The sequence below is a fragment of the Lygodium microphyllum genome, chromosome 1 (assembly GCF_053477565.2).
Source record: "Lygodium microphyllum isolate KBCC chromosome 1, Lygodium_microphyllum_v1.1.10, whole genome shotgun sequence".
NCBI lineage: Eukaryota > Viridiplantae > Streptophyta > Polypodiopsida > Schizaeales > Lygodiaceae > Lygodium > Lygodium microphyllum.
In genome coordinates, this window is record NC_141135.1 from 85,646,519 (window position 1) to 85,661,892 (window position 15,374).

The 15,374-nt window shown below is 42.1% G+C and overlaps 1 protein-coding gene across 3 annotated transcripts in view; it reads left to right on the forward strand.

Annotated features, from left to right (window-relative positions):
• Positions 1-15,374, forward strand: part of LOC148041348 (phospholipase D gamma 1-like) — a 111,814-nt gene that overhangs the window by 2,736 nt on the left and 93,704 nt on the right. The window lies entirely within an intron of this gene.

The following is a 15,374-nucleotide window of genomic DNA, read 5'->3' on the forward strand; positions in this document are numbered from 1 at the left end:
TACTTTCTTCTTTTGCTAGTGCATTCACATTTAGAGCCTTCCTTTCCACCCACCATGGCATATTCAGTTTTAACACTAATATTTATGATCCACACATAGGCTTTTGGGCATCTTTAGCTTCCATGGTGTGTACCATCCTATGTGAAGATATGCTAGGGTTTGCACTAAGGAAACACAACATCTACGACCAAGACTAAAACACAAGGACTCAAATAGAGACAAGCGAAACTCAAACCCTAAACGCAAAACGCAAAACACAAAAACTCAAAACTCAAACACAGGGACAAATACAGAGAGAAGAAACTTTGAAGTGAATGAATGCTGTAAATGAAGGTAAGAGTGTACAGAATGCCCAAGGGCAGAGCAATGCAGTCTTGGAGAGTGACATCCACCAGAGATGGATCCCAAGTGCAATAACCACCAGCCAGAGTGTCAAAGCGCGGAAACACCAAACATTGATTACCAAAGTGTCTGGGAATTGAGGTGACAATAGGAGAGGTGTTTGCTGACATAGACAGCCTATTGGACAACAAAAACGTAGGTATTGCAGTAGTTGCTTGGTGGAGAGATGGTAGTAGTTTGTCGCCTGGCACTAGATGTTGAAAACATAGGTTGATAAGGTGCTATGATGACACAACAGATGGAGATCTCCAAACAGCAAGGTGATGGTTGGGTCGCCTAGGGTTGGATAGTGATGGGCTGTAGTCGGTGATGGTTGGAGAGTAGATGGTAGGTGGTTGATAGCTGAAATTTGCATGGTTGAGTGAGAAACTTGCACAAAAGGATGAGGTTGAATGGTGGGTAGCTTGTCTATTTATAGATATTGAAGGGTGCCCAAAAAAATTAGGGTTTTGGGGGACCACTGAAACTGTCTCGAACGGTGCACCAAATTTGCGTTTTTCATTAAGTATATGACCAGCCATGCTGAACGGTTTGAAGAGATGCAAGATTTACAAAGTTCAAGTTATGTAGAGGCATGTAATTATTCATACCACCCAAATTGAAAAAGTTTTTTGTCATGGCATGATGGTTAAATATTTATAAGATGTATTACATGTATCATCAATCACAAATAATTTGGTATCTATTGATCAAATGATAGAGTAAGGACTCTAAATTAGATTTAATGTGAAGAGTTGCTTTGTTGAAGACTTTAATAATAAGTGTAGTTTGATTGCAAAAGGAAGGAGAGTTAGCAACATGTGTACTTTGAATTTTGGAACTCTTGCCAAAATTTTGCTATGCATGCTAAGGACATGGCATTGGACAAAGGGTGCTTGTTGGTTGCCCTGTGGCTTACCAAGCCCTACAAAGGTGGATGAAACCACATTGAATGAGTTTTTTTTTGTGTGATGGAAAGTGAATTTTAGGGATGGCGGTTGATTAAGTAATAGTGACACAGAAGATGGGAGTAGGGATGATACACCTAACACATTACAAAACAGTACAAGCTTACCTAACCACTTGAGGATGTCGATGACGAGGAAAATGTGCATGTCACAAATTGCATGGTGGGGGGACTTGCTTGAGCTACTGCACCAAACACACACCATATACATGAAAGGAAGCTCACTCAAGAACATAAGAAGAGAGATAGAGGTAAAAACATTTTCTTGCTAATTTCTTCTTCTTCTTCTTTTTCACTCAATATAATGTACACAAAGTATAGATAAGATATAACATAAATGAAAGTGGCCTACTAAGTCAAACACTAAGTCAAACAATGCATAACTAACTATACTAATCGATTGTCACTATAACTATGCCAGCTGTAGATAGGTGTAACAACCAAATGTAATAAGTGATAAGTCAATGGCCATGTGAGAATCATAATGACCACTGATGTACTAAGTGTAGATGTGCAAATCCATCTAACTAGGCAATCCTTCATTAATGTACGTACATGTTGAGCTTGCCATCTCAACAATGCTCATGCAGCAGATGGCACTTGGCTAGTGTTCCTCGTGGGAAAATTGTTCACTTGCCCAAGTGCCCTAGTACAAAGATGATGAAGTTATGCAATGTATAGGGGAAGGTACAATAGGGGGGGGAAAGGCCGATGTCGAAGGTAAGTGTCGAAACCTATAGAATACCAAGAAGAGTAGAAACCCCCTCTCAACCTGGATGTCAATACTGAGGGAGGAAGAGAAGCCTGAGGATGTCGGTCTTCATGTGGTGCCGAGAACGCTGGCTGCAAGAGAGAGAGAATAGCAAATGCAAGCTGCAGGGAAGAGAGAGACTAATAACGTAAGAAAAACCAGTAGCAACAATCAGCATGCTGAAATTAGCTCTGAACAATGTATGGTAGGATGGAAACAGGCGCCAGACTGTTGTTGGCAACAATGGCCAACTTGAACCGTGATATCCTCCGCGTTCGGGGTGTGGGCAGCAAGTTGAAAAACCTGAAATCTGCAAAAACGAGATTAGGGTTGAATGGATGGAAGTATACCTATTTATAGGAAGTTTGGGCTCTCCCAAGTGGGTTTGTGCTTATGGGATATAGACACTCTCTAGGAATACATTTCTTTTTAACTAAATAAGGTTTCTTCCTTAATTAAGCATGTTTTGGGGCTGTTTAAGTGTAGCTAATGCATTTTTAGCTCAACACCCCCTCTCAAGCCGAACAACAGTTCCACGAGAAGTAGGCCAGCCAAGCCTTAAAAAAAAAAAAACTTTTATCCCAAGGCATCCCATCCCAAAGCGGCTAGAGCATCGGACAAAGGGTGCACGTCGATTGCCTAATGGCCTACTAAGACTACAAAGGCGATGGTTATCTTACCAAGGGAGCCTCAGTAATCACCCCAGAGAGGCCAGGGCATTGGGCAAAGAGAGCATGACGGCTGCCCAGTGGCCTACCAAGTCCTGCAAAGGTGGATAGAATCAACTATGGATTTTTTTTTGGTTTTTCATTTTTTTTAAATGGCTTTGTAGTTTTGATAGATTTAACATTAAGTGAGGGTTTCAAATAAGTTTTTTTTTCTATTGAGTGTCCGTGTCCCAAATGGGAGAGTGATGAGGGATGGTCAAATCCAAGACCTTCACAAAACAAGCATACTATCCCTACCATTACTAGGTGTCGATGAAAAAGGAAAATGGCTAAAGTGTGGGCGACACAAATATAGCAAAGATGTGAAGGAAGCAAGACAAGCAAACCGAGCCAACTCTGTGGCCCGGATGGCCAAGAGCTGTTTCTCAGAGAGGATGATGCGCAAGGTGTTTGACTGGGGGGCACTTGTAGAATGCGCCGGCGTCTGACCAGAGGTTTCCATTGTGCGTCCCAAATGAGGACCTACCACTCATGCTGCTGCGCTATCGGAGGGGGGGGGTATGTTGCTACACAGGAAGGGAGCAACTAGAGGGGAGGAGAACCGATGGTGGGGGGGGGGGGGGGGGGGGGAAAGCTTGTTTACACGGTGGGGGAGGTGTTGGACACTGCTGTAATCCAGCTCATAGCGAGGCGGGGGGGGGGGGGGGGGGCGTGTTGGGGGGAGGAGTCGCGCTGGGGGAAGACGGAGGGGGGTCGCGCTGCCCGCTGGGGGGAAGACGGGGGGTTGCGCTGGGGGGAGACGGGGGACAGGCGGCACAGAAGGCCGGGGGGGGAGGATGGCAGGGAGCAGGCGGCGCACGCCACGTGTCAACGGGGGGCGCACTGGAGATGTCGGGGGGAGATGGAGCAGTGGCGCGATGGTAGGACCCGTTATGAGCTTTTGTCGATGTATCTTCTATAATTGATAGTGTTAGAGATTTATTCATCTCTTGGGCAGGCATTGTCAGCCTACTGTTGTGCAGTTAGTTCTCTCAGGCATAGTTACACATTTCTTTTTTATTAGGTTGGTCATTTCTATGCAGTCTATAGGTGTTTTTCAGCTTTACCAGGTAGTCGAGCAGGAAAATGATGTTGCATAGAGTGCCACGTGGCAGCTGCTGTACCATGGAGCATTATTATCAATATTTTATTCAGCAATTGCAGTTTTGGTTCAATCTGCCAGTTTAAAACTAGTTGGCCTGATTATTTTATTACCCTTTTGAAGCCTATTTTGGCAGCCTGCTCTTTGTCATTCTATTTGTTTGTTTTAGGTGGACAGAGAGATCAGCTCGAGGAGATACTTTAACTGCCCGTTTGTACATCTTCCTTCATATCAGCATTCATTTACTGCAGATTTTTGCATTCTACTCTTTTTTGTCTCCCTCTTCTCTCGTGTTCATTGCCTTTTAGTCTTGTCCATATGCTTCGGCATTCGCTGCACTTTGACAATTGGTGATTTGCATCCTGCCGCTGCCCAGCCATCTAGTGCCCTCTCTATTGTTGCATTCACAATTTCAGTGAGATCGGTGAATCTCTTGTCAAGAACTCATCAAAATCCTTTTGGTTTGCAAGGTTAGGACATTGAACAACAACTAGAGACAAGGAATCGGCGTGTTTTCATCAAGGGCCCTTTGAATGAGGACAAGGCCATCTTCAGTACTCAACAATGCGCATAATAGTGCAAATGTATGAAATGGGCTATGTTCGATGCCAAGCTCTTAGTAGTATAGAGAGCAGGGTTGTCTCCATACGTAGTACGAACTGATCTGTACGGTACGATCCGTACGGTATGTATCGGTATGATTTAGTAGGAAAAAATAGGCACTTTTTGGCCACTCTCCTTCAAGCCTAGAACTTTCTTTTTTTCTTTCTCCTTTCTTTTTTTTTTTCTTCTTTCTTTCTTATTTCTCTCCCAAGCCTCTCTCTCTCTCTCAGGCTTCTCACACCCTCTCTCTCTCTCAAGCCTCTCATTTGTGTGTGTGTGTGTGTGTAGCCTCTTCCTCTCTCAACTATAGTTGCACTAGTATCATGTATGAAAGGTTTCATGCTATACTATACTTTAGGTATTGTACCGTACGTATTAGTACCATAGGGTACCAACTTAAGGGATACATCTTTTTCCATTTGAAGTGCACTTTGGGATGAGCTAAATGCTCCTTATATTAACATGATTCTCCCATGAGATTAGGTTATTTGAGATTCAAACTATCTCTCTCAGCCTTCTCTCTCTCAAGCCCACACTTCTCTTATTTGTATGATCATTAATGTATGATGTATCCACTCCCATCTATGTAGTTGTAAGTTGTAGGTAGTAGTAGTGCATGTTGCGTATGCAACATTAAGTTTTGGCATGTTACCCTTAAGTATTCATCTTATATACTCTAATAGCATTGCTATTTAGACTTGAAATATCTATTCTATTATCTTTAGTACAAAATAATCAATTTTTTTTTTCATACTAATATCGCATCATACCTTATAAAATCTTAAGGTACCATTTAGTACCGTATTTTATCGCACCGTGCCACACCGTACCTTTCGTACCTAACAACTATGATAGAGAGGTTGGTAGACCACTACCAATCACTCAAAGAATTGGTAGCAAAATGTGAATTGGGTGCCTATATTAGAGTTACTGCCCAGAACAATCATTTTCCAGTATATGAGATAGCCATTTGCTACTATAATCCCTAGAAGATAGGATTCAGGTTCAAGGACTTTTTTATAAAAGGGGAACAATGGGAGAGCAATGAAGCCATGATTGAACTCAACTTGTAAGAAGAAAAACATGTTTGTTGGTAAGAAGAGAGAGATTCTTGTGCATTTCTTTTCCCATGATCTTGGTGTTCTCTTAGGAGCTTCATGTTTTGATGTGCAACCAAGGAAAATTGGCATCAACAAGCACCTAAATAGGCTAAAAATGGAAGAAAACAGCACTATTGGAAATAGAAGAAACCAATAGGATTGTAGAACTCCTATTACCCCAAAAATTTTAAGGAAATTCATTGCCAAGGCCACTTTTCACAAGAAATTCATCCGTCAATGGAGAAAACAAAATGTTATCCCAATGCAATCTTTATATGACAAACTGATTTTACTATCTTTTGAAGCCATGGAAAGGTGTATCATTATCCCCAATTGTTTGGAGAAAAACTAAAAGAGGAGAAGCAAGGACAATGGTTAGCAATGGGGAACTTGGCCTTCATTGAGGATTTTCTAGACAACGTCAAGTGGGAGATTGTGTAGAAGCTTTAAGAGTCTTAGTCAATGGAATGGATTTTAGGCTTAGTGGGAGATTGTGTAGAAGCTTTAAGAGTCTTAGTCAATGGAACCGATTTTAGGCTTAGTGGCTTCAAAAGGACAATCAAAGAAGTGCATGTGTAGCATGTTTTCATGTATAAGGAACTTCACCTTAAGTCCATTGCCTCTAATCTCCCTATCCATAGATCCAATTGTTAGTGCAAACTAGTTGTGTTTACTTTCTAGTATGAATGAAGATTCATGTTTCTTATTCATTTTATAGTTGATAAGACCATGTGATGTTAATAGAGTTGTATCCATTAAGCCTCCAGGAGTGGAAACCAATGGAAGTAGATGTTCTAGATGTCATCCACACCTTCATCGGTGAAGAGGTTTATGATCCCATTGAGCCATCTCTACGTCAAAGAAAACCTCTATACCAACATAATCTCGTTAGTGACCTTTGGAGTCATGAAAGACAGAATTCTAAATGCAAAATGATTAGCAATGAGAATTGCTTGGGTCCTTGTTTTTATCATGGGGATATGAAAATTGTGGAATGCTTTAATCTTGCTAGTAACATTTAATTAATTTAATAATCAAATGTGCAAGGGTGTAAGGCACATGTGATGCACATGGCAGTTATTTCATGGTAACAAGCCAAGGTGAAACCAGTCTTTCTTCTCGGATAGGGTGGTAAATAAGCTGATTAAGCACTATTTACAGCAATTAACAAATTCACAAAACTAAAAAGTACACTTTACCATATAATCTTGGACATTGGACACCCTGTTGGCCCCAAAACTGGTGTCCCTTTTGGTATTTATTTAACTTAATTGAAGAAGAAGTTGATATACAATGGGATTCTCCCAATCCCTTTCGGTATTCCAACTCCCCTTGCTGTTCAAAATGACTAGCAAGTTTTTAATCTGATTTGCCTCTTGATTCGAGCAATCAATTGGCTTTTATGTGCTTTGATGGAGATGGAAAATGCCCCAATTCAATTATTTGCTGGTCCCTTCACTTGAATAGGCTAAAAAACATCTTCAGCCTTATTGAATCCAAGTCTTGGAGCTTCCAATTTTTAGTACGTTTCCCGAGGCTGTTGCTAAATCCTAATTTCTGCTGCAAATTAGGATTTATAGCAGAGAAATCTGAAATTCCTTAGCATCTGGTGATCTCAATGCTTCAATCTTTGGAGCAAGGCTGGGAGATGAGAGAGAATGCTGAGGAGAGAGAAAATTCAGACTTTCGTCGCGAAGAATTGAAGAAAAGCTGTCATTTACTGCTGTTGCTCTGTCTCAACAGCTTGTAGATGCAAAGAATTGAAGAAAATCAGTCATTTATTGCTGTTGCCCTGTCTCAACAACATGTAGATGCTGTCACTTGCTGTTGATTGGTCTTCTCCTCTTCTGGCTGCCTTAGAAGGTTTTCCAATGGATGCAAATTAGACCAGTAGCATCTCCTCCCTCTCTCTTGCAGGCTGAATACACTAAAAATGCCTCTCTCTAGTTTCTAAAGACATTTTTCAGTTTTGCATGGGCATTTCTGACAAGTAGTAGCCTTTCCAAATGGTTTTTTCAGCATTATTAAATTGACTAGGCAACTTCCATTCCCGAGTGTTTCTACGCCATCTTTGACCATCAGATTGGCGTTAGGTATCATTAAACGCCTCTTCTCTAGTATCACCAACTGACTCTTATGGTCAAATGAATGACCAAGGCCAACAATTGGCACCTGATACCATCAAGTACCTATGCGGCATAACTTATAACAGCTTTTGCCTTTGACATCCCGTGATTTCCTCGGGTCTCGTGCTCATAAATTTACTCTAATCCCAATTACACCTCACATGTGTAACATTTACTTCACCATGTGATTAAAAATTAATCCACATGTCAAGTGAGGCTTCAAAAATACATGTCCTCATGACAGTCCTCCCTCTTAAAATCCTTGCAATCGTCCACGATTGGACTGCCATATGCATCAAAAGCAAAATAGTGGATTGGAATTTCCACAAGGCATCATAGTTAACACAACATTGTGCACTATTGCTTAACCATTCCATATACCCAACACATGCTGAAAATTACTAGCCAATCATAACATATCATAAGACTCACAAAGAACTTATAAAAAAAAAGGGCCATTGCCAGAGTATCATGTGACATGTCTATTTTTCATGAGCTCAACTCATCTGGAAAAACCAAACCATAGCATAGCATAACCAAGCATAAACCATGGCTAAAACATCAATGGCATCATAACATATACTGTTGTCCATGGAACTAGATGTAAACCATTGAAAACTGAGCATAATCTGATCATAAACTAATCACTTGTTGATTTGAGAACTGATCACAAATTGTTGCAAATGTGACCCCAAACTGATCACAAACTCATTGCAAAAGTGACCAGCAATCAATGCAAAAACTGATCCAAAAAGTGACCATAAACGGTTCTCAAGCTGATAAAAAACTAAGCTGAAATTGATAAGAAATTTTGAGGCAAAATTCATGTCAAATTGATCATAAGCTAATGCAAAAGTATAGTTCCAGTGCATGGGTGAAACTCATACTCATCTGCATACATCTCACAGTGACTAGTACACTAAGTAGTGACCTCATGGCAAACATACTGTTAGCGCAGTACCTTGGATGCATGCTGAATACATCCGAGATCCACTACATATGAGAGTTGTCCATAACTGGAAGAGTGGAAGTGCTACCTCCCCCTTGAGCATCAGACAATACTCCGGACCCTTGCTCTATTGAATCTGACGTAGTCCGAACTAAAGTCGGCTCTAACTGAAAGGCATCTAGGTAAAGTTGCAACAACTGAGGATGGTTTGCCAAGTCATCCTCTTCCATCCATTTGGCATCCATTGATGAATAATTATGAAATTTCACCAAGTATGCCTTGGAAACTTTACCTTTGACCTTTCTTTCCTTATTTGCCAAAATCTCATTCAGCTCCTCAACCTCAGGCTGAATTTCAGCCGACATATCCTTTGGCACATTACCATGAAAAGGCCTCAACAAACTGACATGAAAGGCATTGTGTCTCCACCAATGTGGAGGTAATTTCAGCTGATATGCCACATTGCTGGTCTTCTCCAATACCTGGAAGGACCCATAGTATCTCATACTCAACTTCGGATACAATCTTTCTCTTTCTTTCATATTTTTTAGCCTTGCCTTTTCAAAACGTAGCAATACATAATCACCCTCTGCAAACTGCAAAGTATGTCTCTGGCGATCAACTGCCCTCTTTTGCTTTTCTTGCGATCTTTGAAGTGCATATTTTATCTTTGCATAGGCTGCATCCAAGTTTTCTACATAACAATCAGCCTCAAAGATCTTATTCTTAGTTTGCAGAATAGGTAGTACCTTCTTGCCACCCTCAACCACCTCAAATGGAGCTTTGCTCGTAGAACTATGCATTGTGTTGTTGTAAGCAAACTCAACCAAGGGCAAATATTGCTTCCACTGTGTCTTGTGGTCTGAAATATAGCACCTCAAAAGATCTAACACTATGGAATTTGCTTCCTTAGACTGACCATTTGTCTGCGGATGGAAGGATGATGAGAATTTCAGTGTGGTACCCATATTCTCAAACAACCCCTTCCAAAATAAACTGGTCATTCGGGGTTCTCGATCACTAATGATCAACTCTAGCATACCATGATACTTAAAGATGTGCTGCAAAAACAATCGTGCCATATGATCAGCCTTTATTTTTATCATCACCAGATTGAAATGGGCTTGTTTGCTAAACTTGCAAATGATAGTCCATATCCCATTATTCCTTGTAGGTGTCTTAGGAAGCTCAAAAATAAAGTCCATTGCAATGCTCTGCCAAGGCCTATTTGGAATAGGCAAGGGCTGCAACAAACCCGACATCTTTTGCCTATCATGCTTTACCTTCTGGTACATGATGCATGTCTTAACAAATTGTTCTACATCATGCCTCAAAGCTGGCCAATAAAAGAAATGCTCCATTGCCTTGACCGTGGCATCAATACCTCTGTGTCTTGCATACGGAGGAGCACTTTCAGTGAAAACTCTAGGCCTTAACTGCTTTGTGACACACAGTCGTCCATGCATCATCAGAAATCTATCTTTTAGCACAAAGTGTCCATGCCTTTGGCCATTGCGAAGCTGATCATAAACATTAGCAAAGCTCTTTCATGGCATCCAACTCAGTGTGATAAACCATGCTGACAGCTGAAATTTGTGGCTTACGTGACAGTGCATCAGCCACAACATTCTTTTTACCATCAATATGTACAATCTGAAAATTAAACATAGAGAGAAAATTTGCCCATCTCATATGCTTCTCTGACAACTTTGTCTGCATCAGAAAGTACCTCAAAGTTTGATGGTCTGTCTATACTGTAAAATCAGCCCCCAACAAATAATGTATCCACGTAGACAATGCATGAATTACAGCCAAGAGCCCTTTCTCATGGACCTGCAAATTCTTTTTTGCACCCTGGAGAATTCGGCTCTCATAAGCCACAACTTGGCCATCTTGCATAAGAACAGCCCCAATGTTGTTACCACATGCATCACATTGAACTATGAATGACTTCCTTAGATCGGGCAACACAAGCACAGGATCTGAAGTCATCTTTTCCTTCAACTTTTCAAATGCTGAAATTTCCACTGCTGTCCATCTAAATGGCACTTTCTTCTTTTGCAAGGCATGCAATGGAGATGCAATTTCAACAAACCTGCGTACATACTTCCTGTAGTAAGAATATAAACCCAAGAAGTTGCGGATCTCATGCACATTTCTCAAAGGTGGCCATGATCGTATTGCCTCAACCTTTGCAAGGTCCATACGAATATTAGCCAATACAATATGCCCCAAAAAGTGGATTTCATGCAAGAAGAATTCACTTTTCTTTTGCTGCCTCTTTGGGTGTTAAATTATCATACACTGGCTGCTGCAAAAAGGGTGCATTTGCTGAATTTACATCACAACCAACGCCAAATGGAGCATTTGCATGACCAACATTTATTCCTTGAGCCCCATAAGCATTCAGGGGTGCAGATGCAGTACCAAACATGCTACTTTGTGTCCTAGGCATCAAGCCAATGCTGCCATACATAGGGTTTTGCATATTTTCAGCCATACTTGAATACATTGGGCCTTGCACATCATGCATTGGTTGCTACATACCATAGGGATTTGTGCCATACATTCCCGTATGCGGTCCTTGTCCAACCATAGCATGAAAAATCATGCTTCCACCAAAATATCCTGGCTTCCCCATCATAGCATGTATGCTCGACTGTCCAAAATCCATTGGATTGGCACTTCCGTGATGGCCTTGCATTTGCATTCCTTGCCCTGTAGATACTAACTGTTTTATTTCATTAGCATATTCGGGAGCTTCAAATGAAGGGTTTGGCATTATCATCGGTGCATCTAACTGTCCCGAAGCTGTAGAAGATGTCTTCTTCTTCTTGCCTTTGCTGTCCTTCTTTGGAGCATTCAAAAATTAGGTAAATTGAGGATCCCTTGTCAATTCAGTAAAGAGATTTGCTGCTGTCCTCATTTGATTCTTAAATTGGTCATCAAATTCCTCTTCACTTTGCTGGTCATCAACCTCCTTATCCCCTAAAGGCTGTGCATCTTCCCCAACATCAACATTTTCAGCTTGCGGTCCATAGTCTTGAGCCTTCTCCAAGGCATTTCCTTCATTCCCATGTGAATGTTCATACTAAGAGGCATCATCACTGCTTGAGTCCATCTCACTGTATGAAGACATATTGCTGTAATTTCTCAGCTAAGAGTAAAAATCAGCACTAGCACAAAGTTTTGGCTTGCAATCAGGTGCCTTGGGCCCACCAAATCAAGGGATTGAGTGGTATCCCGGCAATGGAACCATGAAACTAGCCTTTCTCCTCGGATAGGGTAGTAAATAACTTTATTAAGCACTATTTACAACAATTAACAAATTCACAAAACTGAAAAGTAGACTTTACCATATAATCTTGGACATTGGACACCCTATTGGCCCTAAAACTGGCGCCCCTTTCGGTATTTATTTAACTTAATTGAAGAAAAAGTTGATGTAAAATGGGATTGTCCCAATTCCTTTCGGTATTCCAACTCCCCTTGCTGTTCAAAATGACCAGCAAGTCTTTAATTTGATTTGCCCCTTGATTCAGGCAATCAATTGGCCTTCACTCGCTTTAATGGAGATGGAAATTGCCCCAAATTCAACTATTTGCTGGTCCCTCCACTTGAATAGGCTAAAAAACAGCTTTAGCGCTGTGGAATCCAAGTCTTGGAGCTTCCAATTTCTGGCACGCTTCCCGAGGCTGCTGCTAAATCCTAATTTCTGCTGCAAATTAGGGTTTATAGCAGAGAAATCTGAAATTCCTCAGCCTCTGGTGATCTCAATGCTGCAATCTTTGGAGCAAGGCTGGGAGATGAGAGAGAATGCCGAGGAGAGAGAAAATTCAGACTTTCTTCGCGAAGAATTGAAGAAAATTTGTCATTTATTGCTGTTGCTCTGTCTCAACAGCTTGTGTGAAGGAAACTGCTAGGGTTTGCATTGAGGACACACAGAGTGTACGACCACGACAGAAAAGCAAAGAGACAGACACAGACATAGAGGGCAAAACTCAAATCCTAAATGCAAAACTCAAAAACTCAAACCCTAAACGCAAAACTAAAACTAAAATACAGAAACTCAAACAGAAACAAAAGAAGGGAGAGAGAGAATACAACTCTGAAGTGAATGAATGCTGTAAATGAATGTAAGAGTGTATAGTGTACTCAAGGGAAGTGCTGAATAGTGAATGATAGCAAATTGGTCACCAAAATGCAGCAGTCTGAAGGCTAGAAACTGGTAAACGCAGCACTGTACCACCGATCGGAGGCTGAAAACTGTGCTCAGTCTATTGTAAACAGCAGACTGAAATAATGTCTGAGAGTGTCAGGGCCTGCAATGCTGAAAACGCAGGTTGGTTGACCCTGGAGATGATGGACAGCAGGTTGAACAGCAGTCTGGGACAATCTGGAGCAGTTGCCAGCAGCTAAGAGTCGTCGCCTATAGGAATGGACAGGCTGAAGATAATGTGGCTGCAGTCGATGATGGCTGGACATCAGATGGAGGCGGGTTGCAGGCTGGAAACTAGACGCTAACAGCAGCAGAGGGTGTGTGGGCTGGTGTAACCTGCAAACAAGGATGATGGCTGAATGGGGGCAGTATGTCTATTTATAGATGTGGAAGGGCATCCCAAAAATTAGGGTTTCTACTAAACTCTCTTGAACGGCTCCCCGTTTTAGGGTTTCCACTGAACTCTCTCGAACCGCTCCCCGTTTTAGGGTTTTACTCTTAAAGAGCATTTTTAGTGTGTTTTGGGGCTGTTTAAGAGACTAATCAGCAAGTAATGCATATTTTAGCTCAACACCCCCTCTCAGGCCCAAAACTGAGCTGAAAGGTTAGGCCAGCCATTGTGATGTTTATGTATCCTGTGGGAGCTTTCGCTCAACCACCAAGATCCACTAACCGCTTATTGCTTCAAGCGTTCCAAGCCGAGCACTAATGGCTACCTCTCACATAGCCGACACGCTACCTATCCATGAGTGTAGTGAGCTTACCTCCATGCCGATCGAGTTACCTCCTCTTCTGCGCACTCCAGTAGCTCCACGATCCAAGTGCAAGCTTCAAGCAAGCTCCATCCTCAAGCTTCATGCTTCAAGCTCCATTGCTGCAAGCAAAACAAGAGAAGAGAATAGAAGAGAAGAAAAGAGGAGAAGATGGAGAGCTTCTCCTCCCCGGTCCCTTACCCTTACTCACTCTCTCACACTTTCACACTCCCTCTCTCAAGCACAAGCTTAAGCAAGCAAGAACAAGAAGAAGAAGAAGAAGAGGAGAGCCACTTTTGGCCATACACAAAAATGAGCTTCTCATTCACTTTTCAACTTTATATACAAAACCCTAAATCCCTTTTGGGCGGTCATCCCCTTATCCCTTTTTTTACATGGCCGGTCGTGGCCTAGGCCCTTTTTCCCATTGCCCTCCTATCTTTCTAGCTTCCTTCCTACCGCCCATCTATCTTTATAAATTGCACGGGTGAGAGCCCGGTGCTCTTTAAATTAAATCATGATGCGCTTGTGCTCTTTTACAAAAGTATCGACTTGCGCTTTTTCTTGTGTGCATTTTTCCATTATTTAGGACTTTTCTGCACTTCTTGTGTTTCCATATTTTTCATGTCGCACCTTCGTCTTCCGTTTCACTTTACCTTGGTCTTTGTCTTCTGCTTTAGCTTTTCTAGATTTTCCACCTTGTTCATCTGACGGTTAATATTACCCCCCTCCTAGGCGAGTGCCAGTCCCATGGCACTCACCGTCGTAGGTAGCAGGCTTTGGCCTACACTGAAGACGTGGGTGAAAGGGACATCGGTGGTTGCCGTGGAGGAGTCTTGGTGGTGGTGTGGAGGAAGGTCATTGGGGGCACGTTGGTGGCCTAGGTTGCTGGTGGTAGGGTGGTTGGAGTTGGTGGTAGGGTTATTCTTTGTTAAAACAGAACATAAAGAAAATCTAACTCAAAATAAATGCAATGAATGTGTATGTGTGTGAGTAAATCCAGCGGAATACAAAAAAATGAAAAAACTAAGGATAATGAATCCTATGGGCCTGACTCTAAGAGTGTGAAAAATGAATGCTAGATTGACCTAGGGTATTCGAAAGGACATAGAGACATACTAGGCTAAGAAGGTAGCCACCATCGCGTACGTCCAGTAGCAGGGATTTGCCAAGGAAACGATTGACAAGGTGGGGAGGAAGGTGAGATAGATGCATGAAGTGCAACGGGATCGGAACCTGCAGACCAATCAGCCAATCCCTTAGGCGTAGTGAAAGAGATGGGTCACTGAGGTTGTACTCGAGCCACATGTCCAACATCAACAACAACGGGCGCTGAAGGAGCAGATGAAGCAGGAGTGGAGGGCGTAACCCCACTCTACTGTGCAGTCGCAACGGTCTGCTGAGGCTTTTTAGGTGAAAGACCTTGGGCCTTGGAGCAACACTCCTCGTCCACATGGCCTGCTCTCTGGCAATGTGTGCAAAATCGGTTTTTCTTAGGGAGTTGCTGCCAGATAGGTCTAGATTCTTTGATTCCATCTGAGGAAGAGGAGTCACTCTTTGATTGGCTTACCTTCGCATCTAGCGAGTTCTTGCCACTAGTGGTTGTCCCTCCTGAAGAAGAGGCAACCAACCCCCTCTGCTCTGAATAAGGTTGTGATGAGGATTTTTTGTGGACTTGATCATATAGCCTCGTGTAACGCAAGAACTGACACTCAAA